Source organism: Manis pentadactyla, chromosome 1 (assembly GCF_030020395.1).
Source record: "Manis pentadactyla isolate mManPen7 chromosome 1, mManPen7.hap1, whole genome shotgun sequence".
NCBI lineage: Eukaryota > Metazoa > Chordata > Mammalia > Pholidota > Manidae > Manis > Manis pentadactyla.
The window spans coordinates 24,158,032-24,180,275 of record NC_080019.1 but is presented as its reverse complement, the minus strand read 5'-3'; the positions used below and the strand labels follow the sequence as shown (position 1 = coordinate 24,180,275).

Below are 22,244 nucleotides of genomic sequence, written 5' to 3'. Positions count from 1 at the left end.
AATTAACACCTCTCTTGTGGAGAGCAGTTGTTACTTAAAGTTATTTTATTGGTTTATAGTCTCAAATGATTATAAACCTAGTGACTTCCAAGCAATGGAAAGGTTTTTAAATTCTTCAAAGTTTAAATAGTTCTCTCCCAAGTTTCAAGCCAATTATCTTGTGTTCACATTTTGTAAATTATTTATTCAGCAAATTTTAATATACTGTTAACTAGTGAAAAGATAAGTGGCAGAAGCAATTGATGGTCAGTAAACAGATGAAGAAAATATGCACAATTAAATATGTGACAAATGCTATAAATGAAAGGATGCAGTGGGATATGAATGGTGTGTGTGCATGTTCATGTGTTCATGTGTGTGTGTGTGTACCTGTGTGCAGTTAGGTAGAGGGAAACCCCTCAAGGGAAGACACATCGAAGCTGAAGCCTGAAGAAGGAACAGAAGGTAGGCAAGCAGAGGGAAGGGGAGGAGGGTCCCAATCAGAAAAAATAGTAATTAAGAGTCTTGAAGCAGAAAAAACATTGGTACACTCAGAGAAAGGATTTCAGTGTAGATGAGATGTACAGAGCAGATGGACAAGGTGGCAAAAGGGGAAGAGGCCGGATCATGAAGGGAACGAACCAAGTTTAGATTTTATTGGGAGTACAATCCACATACGGTTGTCAAACAGTTGTGTGTCATGGTGCAATTTGCATTAAAAAAAAAATCACTCTGGCTGTCTTTTGCAGGGAGCAAGAATGGGAAGAGTGAAGTCAGGCCATGACTACAGTGATACAGGAAACAGTGGAGTATGGCTCACAGCTGGAGAGGAACTGTTGAAGATGAGAAATATTGAGGAAGTAGAAATGGCAGGATTCACTGAAAGTGAGAGAAAAGAGGGAGGAGGGAGGAATGAAGTATGATAGAGTCTTTTAGATTTAGCAACGGGAGAGAGGATGGTACTACTCAGTGAGATGGAGGAAACCTGGAGAGGGAATTCTCAGGTGGGCATCGGGTTGGATCAAGAGCTTTATTTTGGAGATACTGAGTTTGAGGTGCCTGTTAGGAAAGTTATGAATTTTTAACGATGGTCATATTCTGAGACTCTACAAAATATTTCCACCACTCTCTTCAATCTTCACTTGGGGTAAATGGCAAGGAGACAGTTTGACAAGTAAGGTGAATATATGAACTAAATGGAGGGCTTGGGAAAATATTTAAAACCATGGGAATAGATGAACTGCCCTAGAGAGGATATTGTAAGAGAAGAAATTGGGGCTCCAGACTGAACCCTGGACAACTCTAACTTTTAAAGGCTGTGCTACAGAGGAGAAATCAGCAAAGCCTGAGAATGAGTGGCTGAAGAAGTAGGGGGCCGCCAGCAGAATGTGAAGTCAGGAAAGCAGACAGGCGAGTGTTAGAGAAAGTGGAGATGGTCATTCATTTCAAGAGGAAAAATTTCAATCGAGTGATAGAAGCTGAAGCCAGATGGAAACTTGGGAGAACCCCAAGGTCATGGTGGTTTTAAAGGCTCTGTTTAGTCCAGCTGTGTATAAAGTTTAGTTTACAAACTAAAATCCCTCTGACAGCATGGATCCAAAAGTCAAGCAAAATGTCAAATGTCCTGCAAGACCCCTCATTCCTGGGAGGAAAGAGGAATAAAAGAATTTATGCAGAACTGGTAACATAAAGGATTTGGCAGAGTAATAGAGTACATTTCAGTAAACAGATCAAAGAACAGGTTTTTGTTCAAGTGGGTGGATTTGTTTACTGTTAAGTATTTCTGCATAAAATGTATGTACACTGTGAGTACAACTATATTTGAACCATGCATATGGGAGGTAACACAGAGAAGTGAAGTTCTGCTAGAATTATGATATTTTCATGGTTTTCAAAAATTATAATGTTTATATCAATACTATACTCTTTTGAAAATAATGACAAAAATTTATTTACACTGAAATCTTTCTCTGAGTGTACCAATGTTTTTTTCTGCTTCAAAGAAAGAAAGAAAGAAAGAAAGAAACCCAGGTTTCTGTAGTTTCTGCTCAACAGGTATACATTTTTGTAGATGAGAATTAGCAGAGCAGATAGGTGTGAAATTACCCCAGGCCACATAGTGAGGTGGGGCCAATATTAGGGCTTCCTCATTAGTGTGTATAATTCTTTTTGTATTGACTAATTTTAATCTTTTTCTATAGAACAAAATTCTGTATAATTCTGTTTTTATACAATTAGAAAATAATCAATGCCCATAACTCTAGTATCTATTTCTCCTCTTATTCCCTTTTTCTCTGTGACAAGGTCAGAGATGGCTGTCAAAGCAACCATTATTTATCTGCATAATTTCCCACTTCCAATTTCATACCTAAACATGATTCCTTAGGTTTGTTTCTCTACGTGGTGAACCACCATGGCTTCCCCGTCAGCTGTTCAAGCCCCAGTTGTACTGGCTGCAGGAGGAAATCAAGGAGGGCAGTTGCCTTAATGTTATCAGCTAACACTTTGTCACTTAATTATTGACACCTTCCCACCATGAGCCAGCAGAAAAAACCTCAGTTCCTGAGGTCAAAGGCAGGATTAAGCAATGGAAGAGAAGGGGCAGAAGGAACGTGGATCAGTCTCTGAACTCTCATCTCAGCCGGGTGCCTACTGAGGTCAGTCTTAACATCAGTGTTTACTTAGTAAGCATTTATTAAGTGCTTTGGGCAGTTACTGTGTTTGTTGCTGGTCAGATTCTTAAATGCGCTTGCTATTTATGTTAATTATGAGAGACAAAACAGTATCACGGCATGTGTCCTTTTGAAATGCAAAGAACTCTGAGGAAAGTAATAAAAATGGCCACTGCTTTTGTAAAATTTGGAAAACTCAGACCATGCTCGCCTGGGCCCCATTTAACACCTTTTGCACACTCTACCCACTCAATTAGAGGAAATTCACAAGATGAAAGGCATAGAGCTTTCAGAACAAAATATACCTCAACCACCCTTTCCATGCTCCAAGGTAGAAATTACTCATAGAACTATAGATGAACAAAATCTCATTCTTTTAACTTTAAAAACTGTTTACAGTACTGTTTTTTTTCTTCCTATAGTCACATTGTAATTTCTTATTCCTCATTTTAAAATTTGTTTTACTAGAACCAGCTGCTTCTCCTCTCAGTCACTGTGACATTCATTTATATTTGGAAGAATAATCGAAGATCAGGCAGTAGTGATGTCATTTGAAAGGTTGGTTATTTATTTGCATTGAGGAAAGGCAAAATTTTTAAATGGCACGTTCAAAATGTGTGTAAACATCTTTAAGGAGCCACTCCATATGACATTACACATTCTATTTGGAATAACCTGATTTTAAAGCACCCCTTCCATGCTCTCTTTGCACAAAAGATTCTCAGAAGGATGGAGAGAAAAAACACTTGTTTTTTTAAAAAGATAACAAGATGTTCTAAAAGTTAACATAAAGACAAAATGGCATAGGATCTAGAGACCTCGATTACTTTCTGAGCCCTGATTTCTTCTTCTATATAAAGGGGACCATCTCTGCGAGTTATTGTAAGGTGTGCAATAGATGGTAGCTATTTTTATTAGAAAACTGCATTTGGGGTTGGTTGCAGATGTCTTTGTTTTGGGGGAATTAGATCCCAATTATCAAGATAATTCAAACCCAAAGGGTCACACATGTGTTTTTTTCTTTTTTTTTTTTGATTCAGTGACAAATGTACATTCAGTATTCTAGTTTATAAAACAAGAGAGAAGGTTCAAAGCCTTTGTGGAAAAAAGAAATCTCACTGAAGCCTTCTTAAAGGAACATTCATTGATTATCCCTCAGCAAATATTTACTGAAATATATACCAAGCACTGTGCTAGATGCTGGGGAGTGAGCTATATAGTTCTGATCTCACTGAACTTGGATCTAATGCAGGAGGCTGTGATTCATCAAATAATCACAAATAGTTGAGTCAATCTATAGTAAAAGCTATGAAGGAAAACTCTGACTTTTTAAAAATCTTGGAGAATAAAATAGACATTGGAAAATATAGTTGGGAAATACAATTTTGCTATTTTTCCATGTCAATCTCTTTCCTAATTGGTATTTACAATGTTAGTACTTGGGCTCACTTGCTTGTGTACGGTGTTAATTGTTAAGATAAACTGTACCACACATATCCTGAAATTTTCAAAATTGGATTAAAACATGGAATCATTCAGCTGGCAAACTGATGAATGTCCGAAGTTGCAACTTCCTATCCTAGCCATGCACACATTTTCAAGGGGCAAAAGTCCCTGGGCCAGAGGCCGGAGGTGGAGCTGGGGTTGGAGGCCTGAGGAAGGCAGGGACAAGGTTCCTAAAGCAGATGCTGAGTCCCCTCAGCCACCAAACCCCAATTCAGGACGAAAGGAGCGAGACAGGCCAGAAGAACTAGGTCAGGGCACCCAGGAAAACAAGCATCCGGGGGGGACTGTTTTTAAAGTTGTATTAATCTCTATTCAAAGAATTTATCAGAAGGCCTTCTCTGAGAAGTATTTTTCAAACAGTAGCTCATGACCCATCTGTGGGTCACAAACTAAAATTCGTGGGTACCCAATGGTATTTATTTTTAATGAAATAGAAAAAATTAAAATATAAAATGTCTGTGTGCATGTGTGCAGTAGGGGTGAGGTTGACTGTGTTTTGGGGTGTATGTGTGTATTAAGTGGCTCTGGAGCCCAGAACCTATTCAGGGGTGGGAATTTCCTGAGGACTATCCTGTATTCTACTTTTCTCAGGATTTGGTCCTTCTAAAGTTAAAATCCTCTCTCAAGAAGCTGGGCAAGGGCAGGGGCCATAGAGCAGAGCTCCTACCCAAGCTGAAGTTCAGGGACCAGTCAGAGCTAATGATGGTGGAGACCAAGAATAAGGGAGAGACCAAGGGCAGAGGTGTCACCTTCAATGGGAAGCAGGTGGATAGGCTGGAATTGTTGATATTTGGCTATTTTTTACCTGCAAAAATGGCCATCTCATATATTGACACTAATAGATGGGTTGGCCCAGCCTCGAACAGGTCTCCTGAGGATGCGGCCTCCTTTAGGACTTTACCTGTGAGTGGGAAAGGCACTGATAACAGAGACAGTTGGGGGTGGGAATAAACCAAGGGCTTACATCCGTGTTTTCTTTGCTGGGCTCTTTGCCCTTGCGCCGCTGCTCTGGCACCTGTCAGCTGTCTGTAACTGAAGCCGTCGTGTTTTAAACAAGGAATGCTTAGAGGTCGCTTCCTTCTTTCCATAGCACCTTTATGATTTTGCTTTCCAAGTACTGCCAATGATTTCAGTTTTATTTCCCCACTTGATAAGACATTTTTTTTACTGGAGTTTTAAAAAATTAATTTATATAAGAACTTCTTTCAGAGGGATCAAGGGGGTGATAATTTTATTTGCAGATGTAGTTTCTAACTTCAGATCCTCACACGTTGTTTCCGGATGCCAGAGAGAATTGTCAAGGGAAAAGGAATGGCTAGGTGGTCTTCCCTGCAGTTCTTAGAGCATTCCCAAGAGGACACCTTGATGATAAAAGGGGAGGGAAGGTCAAGGGTGACTTTGTACAAGTTCGGCACACTGCATGGTCACTTTTTGCTGGAAGTCAACAGTTGGTGGAGGGAGCAAGGAAAATAATGGGCTCGTAGACGGGAATATGAACAGTAGGGGAAGAAAAACTACTGCAGTACTGGAAAAAAGAGGTCAGTTTTTACTCTGGGCATGTGTGGTGAGGGAAAGGGGCGATCATCTGCAGAGACTGGAGGAAGTCTCCCCACAGGGACCCCAGAGTGTGGCGTAAATCATCAAGACAGAGATGGCAGATCTGGGATAACCACTTATTTCTTTGGAAGGACCCACCCTGTAGTTACAACTTCAGTCTAAGTCTCTGACCTACTCTTCCAAAAGCTTCTTTTGATCCAGTTCAAAGTCGTCTTCATTTCACATGGAGAGATAGAGAGAGAGAGATAGAGAGAGAGAGAGAGATAGAAAGAGAGAAAGATCTTTCTTTGAAACTCTTACACGAAACTTACTCTGTTTTAGAAAAAGCTTGTGCTTAGACATGAGAAAGACTTGGGAAACACTTTTTAAAATGCTCACCACAGACTAGCTGTGAGCCCTTGGGTAAGATAGTCAACAAGTTAGGAAACTCAAAGAGCTGCAGTTTCTAAACCTGGAAATAGGGGAAATAATACCTCTTTTGCAGGGCTGTTGTGAGGATTACATAAGATCAGGTTTATAAAGTGCAAGGCCATTGCTGGGCACTCAATAAATGAAGGTAGTATGTATGTTACTCTTGATCCCTTCCAACAAGCAGTTAAAGGACAGGCACAACAGAATTTGCAACTCTTTGAACAGCAGTGTGGAACATAATATAAACATTTGGGGCACATTTAGGGGATTTATAATTGAAGATGGGGTCTTTTTAAAGGCTTTTATGAAAGTGTGCATGATGTTGCTTTGACAGCTGTGTGAAAACTCTTCATCTGAATTAATGGAAATGCATCCAGTTTTAAGAGATTTTAGCTGGTTATCAGATCTAAGAATTAACCAAGCATGTTCGTTTTCTTCCTCTCCACTTCTGCTGTTTTATTTAATTTTGGCATCTTATTCTGGTTAATGTGAGCAAAGTTTGGAACAAAGGCTTAAAAATTACTGACATTCTAGACTTACAGCTAAAGCATGCCTTAGGGATTATCCAGTCTAGTGTTTTCCAGATGTTACTTGTTCAGAAATAATGTGTTTTGACGTAAATAATTTTATCATATCCTCATCATTTAATATTTTTCTTTATGTTGACTGGCTTTAAAAAAAATTTAATACCCATTTTACTTGTAAGCAGTATGTCATATACTGAGTCTTAAGAAATATATATTTGGTCATTCAGATGACCAAATATCTATTTCCCAGGTATATTAGGTCTTCATCCACAGTTCCTGAAAACACTGCAGAGCCTTAAAGGTGAAATGGGTATCTTGTCATGTTACTACTGAGAGACCTTTGGACCCCACCCATGGCGGGGGGCTGGAGGTTGAATCAGACAATGGCCGGTGATTTAGTCAATCCTGACTATGCAATGAAGCCCTCACAGAAACCCCTGAGAAGAGCCTCTCTCTCTAGCATCCTGCTTCTCTGTCCGAGACAACCTCCATGTTTGGGAAACCAGAATGTGTCCACGTGCCACAGAGCCAGGCCCCCAGCTCCATGAGGAGAGAAACTCCATTACTTGGGACCTTGCCCTCTGTGTCTCTTCACCTGGCTGTTAGCTTGTATTCTTCACGATATCCTTTATTAAACTGGTAAATGTAAATGTTTTCCTGAGTTCGGTGTGCCTCTCTAGCAAATTAATTGAAGGAACCTAAGGGGGAGGTTGTGGGAATCTCCAATCTGTAGCTGGTTGGTCAGAAGCACTGGGAAATGCCTGGGGCTTGCGACTGGCCTGTAGAGTGGTGGGTGGAGAGAGTCTTGTAGGAGAGAGCCCTTAACCTAGGGAATCTGGTGCTGTCTCTGGGAAAACAGCATCAGAACTGAGTTGAGTTCTCAGACACCCTGCTGGTGTTCCAGAATTCCTTGGTGTTGTGTGTGGGAAGACCCCACCACCACTCTGCCACACACACACACACATGCATTGGAACTGGGTCTGGGAACCTGAAGGAGTTATACTGCTGTATGTACTATTGCTGTGATTAAGAAAAAACACACAGTAATATTAATAAATATCACAGGTTTGATAGGCTAATAAAATAATACATAACTTAAAGCAATTATCCACATACCACCTAAAATCATCTCACGCACCACCTGTGGCATGGGTAACACACATGAGCGCACACTGATCACACGCACTCGTCATTTATAGCTGAGTACAGAGACCCAAACAGATGAAGTGATTTGCCTCTGATTGCAACTCCCATACAGCTTGATATATTGAAGAATTTGATCATTAAAAACCACTAGGTATTTCAATTGTGCCAGCTCTTCTTTTCCATGTTTCCCATGTTCTCCCCAAGATCCAAGAGAAGAGGCAAAATAAGGATTAGCTTCGTGAAGGAGAAACCCCTACTTACCACAGATGACCCCTTAAAACAATATTGCAATGGGTCAAAGAACAAGGAACTAGATTTTTTTTTGTTTCATTCTTAAAACAATTTTAAGAATGAATAATAATCTGAGCACAGCTAAATGCTGAAATGTTTTTACTTATTTGCTTATACGTTTTGGGAGTTTACTCTTACTGACCAGATCAAGGTCAGCAATATTGGCCTTCTCCTGACCCTGAGCGCCTTGTTCATTGAAATCCGAGTGTTAGTTCCTGTTTGCGCCATTGTACCTGGTTAGAGAAGGTATTTCTAGTCTCCAGAGAGGGAACAATAAGCTACTGTATGTTTGGTCTCCAGAGCTCATTTCTTCATGTTTTCATTAGTTTTATTCATAAGATTCTATTAGAGTCAATTGTTAAATTGCTGGAAACATCCCCAACAAAGGACAAAAAGGTTCTTCTATAAAACAAGAACAGCCCATCCCCTGCCCAGACTTGAAGAACCATAAATTAGTGTAATAAACTGCAGAATATCAGCAAGTAACTTTTCTTCCTACTCTCCAAGGGGCCTGGGATTTGTGAGTCTACATCTGAAAGTAGGTCAGTAGCTTAGTCAAAATATCCTACTAAATACAAGAATGCATTCACTGCTTTGAAAAATTGTAGTCCCACCTAGTTAAGTCAGAGCCCATTATGTTCATTTTGATGGATTCAGGTTAATAAGTATAACCTGATAATCGAAACAATTGTTGCAATTGTTAAAAATATCCCATTTAAGGTATTCCTCTTTTTACAAAGTTCTACTTCTGGAGTTTATGGTAAGAAGAACATTCCTCGGTTTATCCTGGAGGTTTCGTTTGACACATTCCACTTCAGAGTCACATTTCCCATGTGTTTTGAATATCCTAGAATCCCTTTCTACTTTGAATTCAAGGAAGCATTTGGATATAAATCTATTTTGATTCGTTTTTACAAAAAGCACTTTATCGAAAAAGGGTCAGAATTTGAGAGTATGCCCAGTCATGTAATTTCCAGCCAAGAACATAAAAGCAAATACACCACTTAATATTTATAAATAAAGAATTAAGTACTCAGAGCACTAACAAAGACAAAAACACATGCAATTCTATGTCAAATGAGAAATTTGAGCATTTTCTTTGGAGCAAGCCTTAATCTTGTCTGAATTGTACAGTTTTAAATAAAGCAATATTGGGGAAAATTACAACACACAGTGAAGAAAAGAGGCAATTTTGGGGAATTATAATGTATTGAAAACACACACCAAATACTTTCCTCAACTCTGATGAGTGGGACAAGCCATATTCTATCTGAATTTCACATTGGTTTTCTATCCTATATTAGAGCCAAGTCTGAAAACAGCATTGTAACAGGAAGGGATGGAAATGTTGCAAAAATATTTGTTCTACTGTACAATGGATGTTTATCTTATTTTAAATTAAATGTTCCCCAACAGACAGATGCTTAATGGCTCTCATGTGCCCCGCTCCTTCTCCTGTAAGTTTTGCCCACAGCATCCCCTAAAAACTGCTAGAGTGGCTTTTGCTATTCTTTGGATTTTTCAAAACAAATGGCCAACGGTGTCTCTAACACACTAGTAGAGTGTTCCCAGAACAGTTATGAGCCCCTCTATCAAAAGAGGAAATGAGCAAGAGTGTCTTGGGTATTCTCCCAACACCCTTCTTTCCTCTCCTATTGTCAGCATGGCCCAGCTCACATTGTCTAAGGATAAGTCATGAACTGTTCCCACTCTGAGACCCACTTTGAAGAACATACTCCAAGGATAAAGAAAAGAAACAACTTCCATGAACTTGTTCGTAATAGCATTATTCAAAATGTGGTTACATTTTTTAGGGGTCAGCCCAGCCCATGAGCCATCCCCTTTTCTCTAAGAATCCTTCCCACGCCCTGTCCACAGGGATGGGGCCTTGGCATCCAAGTCTGTGTTGAATAATCACACCTCCTGATCCACAACTCAACCAGGAATAGGTCTAATGCAAGCTAGGATGTGGAACTGAGACAGAGAATGGCAGGTTAGTCTCTACATATGGTGAGGTTGTTAAAATAAACTCAGGCTGTGGGGTAACTTCATTCCCAACAAGGAAAGACAGGGCAGAGGAAAGAAGAATAGGGCAGATTTACCAAGAAAACAAATAAGCAATAATGAATTGACAACTTTCTGTCTGTTTCCGGTGCCCAAACTGCACTCCTAGCCTTTGACTCCATGATACACCCATCTGTCTTTATAATAAATTACCCTTTCAACTTAAAGTAACTTGATCACTTTTTGTTGCTTATAACTAGAGTCTTAACTGAGACACAATAATGAAAAATCAGAAGCAACTCAACCCAAAATAAGAAAATGATTAAATAAATCAGACATGGTAGTGTAATTAAGTGTCTTTTAAAGTGAGGTGGTTTCAAACTGTCTATATGGAAACTTGCAGGCTGTAAAGCAGAATCAACATATTGCTTGCAACTTTTAAATTGTAGATTTAGTCAATAAGGACTGGAAGAGTATACAGAGTAATGGAACAGTTACTAAGTGCATGGAATTTGGGGAAACATTGCTTTTATAATATCTTTAACATAAAACTTAGATTCACTGGCATTCTGATATTCTGATATAGTAGTTTAATATCCCACTTCAAATCTCTTCCAGAATATTCATTATTCTGATACTGGTGTTCCCCGTCAGTCTTCACCCTAAACTTGGAGGTTGTTCTGGAGTCTTTCTTTTCTCCAAGGAGCCTTTTATTAGAAAATAGTATTTAGAAGTCACAATCATGGGTGTGATTTAAAAATTATCCTTGCTTTTATATGGAGAATGGACTAAAAGTGAGTTGATAGGAATTGGAGGAAATGGTTAGGTGGTGGTGTGGTAGTTCACCTGGACTTCCAATAAAAGGAACCAGGAATCTTTGGAGAAAAAGTTGATTACAGGTCTGGGGCAAAAAATGTAAAAGACTAGCCTGGAACCTCTTGCCATACCAGACAGACGTGCAGCAATCTAAGACTACTGGGGTCATGTCAAAAGGACTCAAGAATCAACCTGAAGAGACTCTCACTGGTCCTGTGGAATATTGATAAAAAAATAATGATTGTAAAAGATTGGAACAGATTAAGGTGGTTAAATCCATGAATTCATAGTGATATATTTTTTAAGAAACTTTGAAGGAAACCAAATGATTTTCTAGGTAGAAAATCCCAAAGAATAATTTTTTTAAAAATTCCTGAAACTAATTAGTGATGATAGCAGAATTACATGATATAAGGTTAGCAAGCAAAAGCCAATCGCTTTTGTATATACCAGCAATGAATTTGAAATTAAAAACACAGTGCCATTTACATTAACACCGAAAGAAATACTTAGCTAGCTCTCTACCTAATTTCTTTTTAGAATAACCATGTTGCTTTTGTTTGTTCATTATTTCAGATGAAGGTTAGGATAACTTCCAAATTAAAAAAATATCCTTTTGAGCAGTTGATTGGAACTGCATAAACTTTAAGAGAGAAAACCTCTGGAAAATATCCACACACTAGGATCAGAATTCCCTGCCACCAAGTAGGTCAGGGTTCTGGTACCTTGTTCTCTGTCCACTTCACTCTCTTTTTAGAAGCAAAATTCATTTGCATGAGGAAGAAACATCCATTCTCATGGAATTATTATTTAAAATTTGTATTTTAGTAGACACTTCTGTTGTGGCTGATCTCAGAACTGAAGGTAGGATTTATATAATCAGTTGGTTTTTTGACTAAAATTCCTACGCTCTGTGTTGTCCCCCTTTTGGTTTTAGTATTTGTGTATATCTTTTTTGCACTTAAGAAAGAAAAGACTTAGAGCTTTAGGATGGAATTCTTTTTAGTCATTAAATTTATTGCACTTCTCAGATTTATTTGAATACATGAGGGTTATGTGCCACTTGTTTGGATAGCTAGCCACCTGGCTTACTGAATCATTTATTATGCTACAGCCTTGGTGACAATGGTCTGCTGCACTTGATAGCCTATCTATGTATTTCCAGTCTTGCAAGGTCACACCAAGTGTTGACTTATACCTTAAAATCATTTAGGCACTTTCCTGGGTTCCTCATGGAGAACCTTTATTTTTCCAGGGTGATGTTGATGACAATAGGTACCAATAACTTTTGCTTTCATTATCTCATCTTCATTCTAACTATCTGTTGTGAAGGACGACTGTTATTAAAACCCTGTAGTACAGCTGTGGAAAATGAGGTTCAGACAGACTATGTGACCGTCTAGGCTAGTAAGTAGTGGGACCGAGCCTTCTGACCATCAAGCCCTGTCTTCACATCACCTCTCCCCTTTAGGTATAGTCAAAGAATGCCCCCAGTCGGCTGTCATCCAACCCTTAAAGATTATTTTCAATACTTGGAATCTTGGGCGGTTGTGTGTAGGTTTTTCTTTTAAAAATCTATGTTGAGTAGGTTATAGCTCCCAACTGCTATACTCAAGCTTGGGGTCTCTCTTCACGTGGGGTAGGATTTAGGGAAAATTATACTGCGCTACTTTTGCCACCTATCTTTACCACTTGATGCATTGCAGTTAGTGTACAGATAAGACCAGCTTAAGCTATACACATAGGCCAGATTGGCAGAGTAAAGAAGTCACAAAAGGTCAGCCAGAGGAGTAGGTGTGGAAGCAACAAGGGGCAATACGACCTCTCTGCCTTTTTGTGGTGAGAAAGATATCCCAATTGTATAAGCCTGTTCTGCTTTGTTTTTGGTTAAGCATCAATGAGACACCTCCTTCTCTTCTACTTCCCACATCTGCATTCAACCACCTATAGCTTGGAGATCCTTAGAGAAAACAAAGCTGGTGTGTGTGCATGTGTGTGTGTGTGCGCGCGCGCATGTAGGGGTGATGATAGCATTTCTCCAATGACTTTCAAAATCATACACAAGCTTTCTGACTGCTTCAGGAGATTGTAATTCTTGCATCCATTTCTATGTAACATGCGCTGCTTTATCTTCACTTTTATTAAGATGATTTCCCTGTCTCCATACGTTTACCTAGTTTTTGAACCTTTGTTTTGTCCCAATCAATTTTATTTCAATTCCTACTTGTGACACTCTCTAAAGGTTCTCTTTTTTCTCCCTTTAGGAGGTAAACATTTTTTTCTCCTGAAGAATCTTGTGGTCAAGAGATTTAAAAAGCTCTTCTTTGTAGTTCTCAGAATGAGGAGCAGTTTCTTTTCTTTCTATGCTGTGCTCTGTCTACCAGTGCTTTAATGGGCACTCAACAGATGTTTATTTACTAAAAATAATATAGATTCTAACAAACAGTACCTCAAATATTATATTCATTCATTTATCTAGTTTCCGGTAGCTCCTTTTGTATTGTGCTGAAGTAGAGGTCAGGGGCACAATAAAGCTACATAGAGATTTTTTAAATTAACAGATTTAATTCTTTGAGCAGTTTCAGATTTACAGAAAAATGATTAGAAAGGACAGAGTCCCCACATACCCATTCACTCTCCCCAGTCCCTCTTATTATTAACAGCTTGTAGTGGGACACATTTGTTAACAATTGATGAGCCAATATTAACTAAAGGCCATAGTTTATATTAGGGTTTAATCTTTCTATTGTACATTTTATGGGTTTTAGCAGATATGTAATGACATATGTCCACTATTTGATTATCAAACTGGGCAGTCTCACTGCCCTAAAAATTCTCTGTGTTGCACCTATTCATCCCTCCCTCTTCCTTCCCCGCTGAGCCCCCTGGCAACTACCCGTCTTTTACTGTCTCTGTAATTTTGCTTCTTCCAGAATGTCATCTACAATTGTCATGTATGATTCCAGAATGGATTATCATACAGTATGTACTCTTTCAAACCAGTTCCTTTCACCTAGCAATATGCATTTGAGTTTCTTCCATGTATTTTCAGGGCTATAGACTTTTTAAAATTCACCAACAATGTATACTAAACACCTACTATGGGCCAGGTGGAGTGGCAGGTGCTGAGTACGCTGAAGTAGACAAGACAAGCAACATCTGTCCTTGACCTAAGCTTTGACATAGTCAGATATGTAGTATCCAGCAACAACAGAAGTTCCAAGGCAACAAGTCCTGTACCTGTTATGTTAAAGGTCTTCTCTGTTTTTCCTGAGGAAATCATTTGCTTATATCATCAACTGTGAGAAGATCAATGGTAACCACAAGATACACCATATTCCCTACTGACCAGTTCCCTCTTCTCACTGTAACTGGAATTAGCCAGTCTGGTTGATAGTGTAGATCCTGATCTAACTCTTGACTGCAAAATCTGATGCAGTGAGAGAAAGGCAACTGCCCCCAAAAGTGGTCTTCACCTCTTCTCTCAGCCTGGAGCAGAACTGGATCTTCCTTCCTACTAAATGACTAACATACATTAATTTATTTCTGCCTGTAGTTCGTAATAAAATCTAAAACTGTAGTTAAAATTTCAAAAGGTAATTTATGAGTCACCAGTAATATTGATGTAAATGAAAATTAAGGCATCCTCCAAGTCATTAGTTGGTTTCTACCTCAAGATAGGTAAGATGCATCTTGTTTCACTTAAAAATATTTCACATTTTAAAGTTTTGTTTGTTTCCTTATTATTGTTCACTCTTAAGATGGAACTGAAGAGATGGGTCTCCATTGTAGTAGTAGTTTCAAGTTTTCGGTGAATGAGAACATAATGTACCCTAATTTAAGGTACTTATCTTTTGATAAGATTGGATAATGTTGAAAATAGAAATATACTACCAAACAAAGCAGTATTATATATATAATTAGAAACTATACTGCTAAGAACATGAAAATGTATGTTGGATCAGTAAATTCTATAAGGGTTTTTTTTCTCTTTTAGCCTTTGGGTTTTCTGTACTAACAGGTATATTTACAGAGTCATGAAAACCAAACCAGTTTTAACCAGATTAAAAGAGTCTATAGACTACATATGATGATATCATGATGCCTTAAGAAATGAATTGGATAATTAAGTTTGATGAATACATGAACACAACGGTAACACTGGGATACCCTACTTGTCACTGAATACTTCCATAGATTTTATTTTAAAGCCTTAGGCCCACAACAGAGGACTGTCAAAATAGTTATTGAATCGCAAAGAATGTGAACACTCACAAAAAGACAATTCTTTTCATCCCTACTACAAGAAAGAAATCTATAATGAAAGATAAGAAAATCTGGAAAAAGGCTTTATATAATATATTCATTTTATATCGAGTATGTGTATCTGTTTATGACAAAAAAAATTTCTATAGCAAGGATAGGAAGGGGGCATGATGATTTCAATTATTCAGGATGATAACTATTGGTATAAAGAAGAGAATTTTAAAATGAGAACTATTTAAGATAATAGCTTGTTTTTTCCCTTGTGGCCTTTCCGCACAATGCAGAATGCAGCTGAAGTTTTTGTCTTAGAGACAATCTGTACTCTCTTTGATTACAAGCCCGTTACATATTTTTTCCCATCATGAGCCTTCTATCCTCAGATGTCTTAATCACGGCTGCTATTTCCTTTCTTCAAGGAGGGAAGTAATATATGGAAGAAGTGGAAAATTGTGGTCTGGTGAATGGGTACGCAGGACTTGCCAGGCCCTAGGATAGGTGCTGTGGGGGACTCAGGGTGAGTGAGTCCTTTCATTCAGGCAGTGAGGGGATCAGCCAGTGCTGCCTGGAGCCATATCGAAGCCAGAGGTTCAGGAAAAATCAGTCATATTGATCCTCTTTTTACGTAACATTTCGGTATCATCAAACATAATTATCTATATTTTGTATTAACTTACATTTTTTAAAAATTGTTTATATAAAATACAAAATGTAGCTTTCAATATGTATTAGATATGGTACATTCTGAAAGATATATTTTTTTATTTTTTATTTTTAAATTTTTCCCAGGGTTCATGTAAATAATTATTCTTTTTGTTATTGCAATAAAGTGGGTATACATTATTATGTTGGTTTCAGATGTACAACAGTGACTCAATATTTGTATACCTTGCCAGATGCTTGCCACAGTAAGTGTAGTTTCCCCGTTATCATACCAAGATATTATAGTATTATTGGTTGAATTCTCTATGTTGTACTTTCATTCCTATGTCTAACTTATTTTACATTTTGCAGTTTGTACCTCATTATCTCTTTCACCTATTTCATCCATCCCCCCACTTCTATGGTATGGCCTTTCCTATGGTAACCAACAGTCTATTGTCTACATTTGTGGGTGTATTTCTTTTTTTGTTTGTTTTTTAGATTCCACATATAAGTGAAATCATATGGAAATTGTCTTTCTCTGCCTGGCTTATTTCACTTAGTTTGTAAAATATATTTTTTAAAAGATGGTAGGATGTTTTAGAAGAAAAGACTAATAGGTTAACAACCAAATGCAAAGGATGACACTTGACTGGGTACAGATTTGAAAATACCTGATTACTGAGCTATTGGGTGCTCCTTAAAATCTGGCTCAGATGCATGCCTCCCTTGTCTCACCCCCTTCCCTACTAGAAAGGACAACTGGGTGGTATAAACCCTGCGCTAAGAGGTCTAAGGGGGACGAAGAGACATCTGGTTAGGGCAAGAGTAGTCAGCAAAGTTTCCAGATGAAGCTTGACAGGATGAGTAGGATTTGTATCTGTCAGAGGCAGTTGAAGAGAGAGGGGAGCATATGTGCAAAACAGGCACCTCAAGCAGAAAGAACAGGATGAGGGTGTCAGCTATGCAGACATGAGGGCTGCAAATAGCAGGCAGGCCAATTAATCTGGGGATGGGATATGTAGAAGGTACTAATGGGAGAAAGACTTGAAGACAGACATTTAGATCCTTCTGTGAACTGCCTCTGTGTTTCATTCAGGAGGCAATGGGGAGCTACTGAAAAATTATTTATTTTGTTTTTTAAATTGAAACTCATTTTCAATGTTTTCTTAAATTATTTTGAAGCACTTTCATAGAAGTAGTTTAAAATTTAAAATGCATGCTTGCTATTTAGGATATATGCCCTTTCTAAATCCATTGTAAAGGGATATGAGTGAAAAACAGGCTATCAAAGAAAAATTTTGAACAAGTAGGATAAAGACTTGGTGATTGATAATAAGCACAATTCCTATGCAGCCTGGATTTTCCAGGACAGTACCAATTTAAAATTTTTCATCCTATTATTTTCTTAGTACATTATTTCCCCCTTCAACTTTTTACAGCTTTGTAAAATTGTAATTGGCGTGCAATAAATAGCACATATTTAAAATGTACTGTTTATCAGTTTTGACATATGTATACAACTGTGGAACCATCACTGCAATCAGGTAATGCATTTATCACCCCAAAAGTTTCCTCAGGACCCTTTGTAACCCATTCTTTCTCCCTCTCTCCCTCTATCCCCATTCCCAGGTAACCACTGATCTGTTCTCTATTAGCATAGATTTGTTTACGTGTTTCAGAAATTGATATAAATGGAATTATGCAATCTGTAGTGAATATGCTACTTTCTATGAGACGCCTTCTAAAAATGTAGAAGAATGTTCTGGATTAAAAGAGACCAAAGAGATAACCAAATGCAATGGCTGAAACTTGATCGGATGCTAGTTTGAAAACACTAGACAATACAAGGGAGGAGGATTTGAATAAGACTAGACACTACATGGCAATAGGGAATAACTATTAATTATCTTGGCTGTGAAATGGTAATTTATGTAGGAAAATATCCTAACACTGTTGAGGCATTTGATTGTAAAATGTCTGGTTTCTGCAATTTACATTTAAATGGTTCAGAAACATAATTAAGTAAGTAATGTGGAAGCACTTTGAAAACTGTTGAATCTACCTGATTGTTATATGGGTGTTCATAAAGTTTCTTTTCAACTTCTTTGTATGTCTGAAATTTTTTTATAATAAAAGTTGACAGAGGGGAAATGACAGAAAATTAAAACTCCAGACTGTCCTGGAAAATCTAGGCCATAATCAACAACCACCTTTTTTTCTGACTTCTAAATTTCTAACTGATATCTTCTCTTCATCACTGCACATCTAATTCAGAATAAGCATACACTTGACTAAGAGCAACAGCGAATCATGAACTTGATCTCACATCATATGTAAAAATTAACTTAAATTTGATCATAGGCCTAAATGTAAGACCTAAAACTATAATATTTCTAGAAGAAAATAGAAGACAAAATTGTAGTGACCTTGGGTTTGGCAAAGATTTCTTAAATACAAAAAGCATAAACTTTAAAAGAAAATTATCAAAAAATCGGGCTTCATAAAAATTAAAATACAAATTAAAACCACAATATGGTACCATTAAACACCTGATAGAATGAATAAGATTAAAAAGACTGATGATACCAAGTATTGGAGAATGTGGAGCAACTGGAACTTTCAGGTACCAATAGTGGGAATTCTAAATGATATTGCCACTTTGGAAAACAGTTGAACCACTTCTTAAAAAGTTAACTATATACCTGCACAGTGACCCAGCCATTCAACCCTTAGACATTGACCCAAGAGAAATGAAATTGTAAGTCTGAACAAAAGCTTGTCCACAGATGTTCACAGTAGCTTTACTTTTAATGGCCTAAAAGTGGAAGCAATTCAAATACACATCAACAGGTGAATAGATAAATTGTGGTATACCCACGAAATAAAACTTAGCAATGAAAAAGAACAAATCATTGATACAGGAGGGGAAAAAAATCCTCAAAATAATTTTTCAGGAAAAACCTATATAATCTTGGGTGTGGTGATGATTTTTTAGATATAACACCAAAGGCACAACTGATGAAAGAAATAAATGATAAGCAGGACTTCATCAAAATTGAAAACTGCTCTGCAAAAGACATCATCAAGAGAATAAGAAGATAAATCAGACTGGGAGAAAATATTTGCAAAAGGTACATCTGACAAAGGACTCTTGCCCATGCCTCTGCAGGTTAGCGATTACAGCTGGAAGCGGATGGATGCTGTGGTCTTTACCTCTGCCCCTCTGTGGCAACTGCGTCAGAAGTACCAACGTTTTCTGCACGGAAATACTTCTGGAGGTCAACTGTCCTCCATTTCTATTTGAAGTGTTTCTCTATGCTCCCATAGATGATGAGAACAGCAAAGCCAAGATTGGGAATGACACTATTGTTTTCACATTACATATAAAAGAAGCGGCCGTGTGAGAGACCCTTTCTGTGTCAGGTGTTGACAAAGAAATGATGCAAACAATAAGGGAGAAACTATTTTACAAGCACAAGAAAGAGCAAAAGAAGCTATGGAAGCAAAAGTTGCAGCAAGGCAGGAAGATCATACACATTAAATGTCATGATGAAGATTGAAGAAAAAGAGAGGAAAAAAATAGAAGATATGAGAGAAAGTGAACAGACAAAAGAAACTGAAGAATTGGAAGCCTGGAAAGAACATCGAAGAAGAGCTGAAGAACAAAAAAGAATTCAGAGAAATGAGAAATTACATCAATAAGAGAAGCTAACTGAAGAAGAGAAAAAAAATTAAAACAGAAAAAGTCATACTAGAAATTCAGCACCTAGAAATCTTGCCACAAAAGGGAGAAATTCAGAAAACATGTTTTTTGAAAAGTTAAAGGAAGACAGTATTCCTGCTCCTCGTTCTGCTAGTAGTAATAAAATCAACTTCACACCTCGAGTATTCCCAAATGCTCTCCAGGAATCACAAGTAGCAACAGAAGAAGAGTGGCTACACCAATAAGCAGAGGCATGAAAGGCAATGAATATTGATATTCCTGAACTTTCTGATTTAAAAGAAGAAGAAAAGAATCCAGAATGGCTGAAGGACAAAGAAAACAAATTGTCTGCAACAGAAAACTATTTGGCAGCTATTAATGCATACAACTTAGCCATAAGACTAAATAATAAGATGCCACTATTATATTTGAATCAGGCTGCTTGCGACCTAAAACTAAAAAACTTACACAAGGCCATCAAAGATTCTTCTAAGGCACTAGAATTACTGACACCACCTGTTGCAGAAAATGCTATTGCAAGAGTGAAGGCACATGTACGAATGTGGAACAGCATTCTGCCAACTAGAATTGTATATAGAAGGCCTACAAGATTATGAAGCCGCACTTAAGATCGATCCATCCAACAAAATTGTACAAAATGGTACTGAGAAGATTTGGAATATAATTCAAGGAACAGAACTAAAATCTTAGTGACTACTAGGTATTATTTTAAGTTTTTTAAAAGTAATTGGAGACATTAGAAATATTTGTACATATTATGGCAGACTGCAGAATCACTTTCTCTTTAAGGTCTCTATTTCTGTAAAACGTAAATCTGTAGAAAAGGAAAGAAAAAAGGGCTCTTGCCCAAAATATACAAAGAACTCATAAATTTTAACAATAAGAAAACAACCTGATTAAAAAATGGTCCAAATGTCTTAATAGACACCTCACCAAAAAGATGTACAGATGGCAACTGCACCTTATATCATCAGGAAAATGCAAATTAAAACAACAGAGAGATACTCCTATACACTCATTGGAATGGCCAAAATCTGGAACATTGAGAACAACACATGCTGATGAGGTATGGAGCAACAGGAACTCACATTTATTGCTAGTAGGAGTGCAAATGGTACAGTCACTTTGGAAGACAATTTGGTGGCTTCTTACAAAATGAAACCCTCTCTTACCATATGGTCTAGCAGTTGTGTTCCTTGGTATTTACCCAAAGTTGAAAACTTATGTTCACACAATAACCTGCACACAGAAAATTATATTAGCTTTATTCATAATTGCTAAAACCTGAAAATAACCAAGATGTCCTTCAGTAGGTGAATAGATACATAAACTGCGGTACATCCAGACAATGGAATATTATTCAGTGCTAAAAAGAAATGAGCTATCAAGCCATGAAAGCAGATGGAGAAATCTTAAATGCATATTACCAAGTGAAAGAAGCCACCCTGAACAGGCTACATACCATATGATTCCACCTACATGACATTCTGGGAAAGACACAAACTACAGAGACAGTAACAAGATCCATGGTTGCCATAGTTTAGTGAGAAGATAGGAATATATGGAGCACAGAAGATTTTTTGTGCAGTGAAATGAGTGTATATTATAATGGTGTATATACATGCCATTACAAATTTGTCCATACCCATAGAAGATATAATACCAAGAGTGAACCCTAATGTAATCTATGGACTTTGGGTGGTTATCATGTGTCAGTGTAGATCCATCAAGTTGTAACAAATGTACCATTCTGGTGGGTGATGTTGATAACGGGGGGAGGCCGTGTATGTGTGGAGGCAGGGGTATATGGGAAATTTCTGTACCTTCCTCTGAATTTTGTTGTGAACCTAAAATTGCTCTAAAAATAGAGTCTATTAAAAAATTTTGCCAAGTAGAAAGAAGCCAGACAAAATGGACTTCTCTTCTATTTCCTTGTGGTGGTGTTTAACTTATACCTCAATGCTTTGGAAGTTAAGTCTAGAGGCTTGATTTATTTTTGGCAAAAATACTTCATAGGTCATGCTGTGTACTAGATAACACATCACAACAGGAGGTAAATATGACTGCTCCACTGCGTGATGCTAAATTTGATCATTGGGTTAAGGGGGTAATTGCCAGATCTGTCCTCTATGAAGGTATAATTTTTTCCTTTGCAATTAGCAAGTGATATGTGGTCTATACATTAGCAACATGTATAACATGTTGCTTGCCTGCCATTAACATACTCTTAACAGTTTTAGGGTTTATTGATAATCCTTGCCTGAATTGATTATGTCACTAGGTTTTTAAAAGCATTGACTTTTTAATTCTATCATTCTTTCTCAGTGTATTAGCTGGCTTTCTTCTTAGCTGAGACTGAAAAGCTTTTGCAAAAAACAACTCTCCCATGTTTGTTTCCCTTGACAAATTACTCTCATCCTTCGTGTTTCTGCTCAGCAAGCCCAACTGCTGAAACCCAATCTCCTTGTCCTTCCTAGCTAGAGGCTAAATGTTTTCAAGCCATATTGCAAATAGTATTTTCCATTCACTCACTCATTCAAAAATATTTATTATGTCCATGCCATGTTTAAAGCATGGGGCACATAGTAACGAACCAATCAAATGAAATCTCTGGTCTATATTTTAGTATATGTGTAGAGAGGCGACTATAAATAAGTGAATAAATATAAATATAATAGAATTCCAAGTAGAAATACTACTGTG

At 37.6% G+C, this 22,244-nt stretch overlaps 1 long non-coding RNA gene and 1 pseudogene across 2 annotated transcripts in view; one reads left to right on the top strand and one right to left on the bottom strand.

Annotated features, from left to right (window-relative positions):
- Positions 1–22,244, bottom strand: part of LOC118913660 (uncharacterized) — a 51,373-nt gene that overhangs the window by 12,685 nt on the left and 16,444 nt on the right. The gene's annotated exons all lie outside the window — the stretch shown is intronic.
- Positions 17,705–21,225, top strand: LOC118913658 (dynein axonemal assembly factor 4-like; annotated as a pseudogene).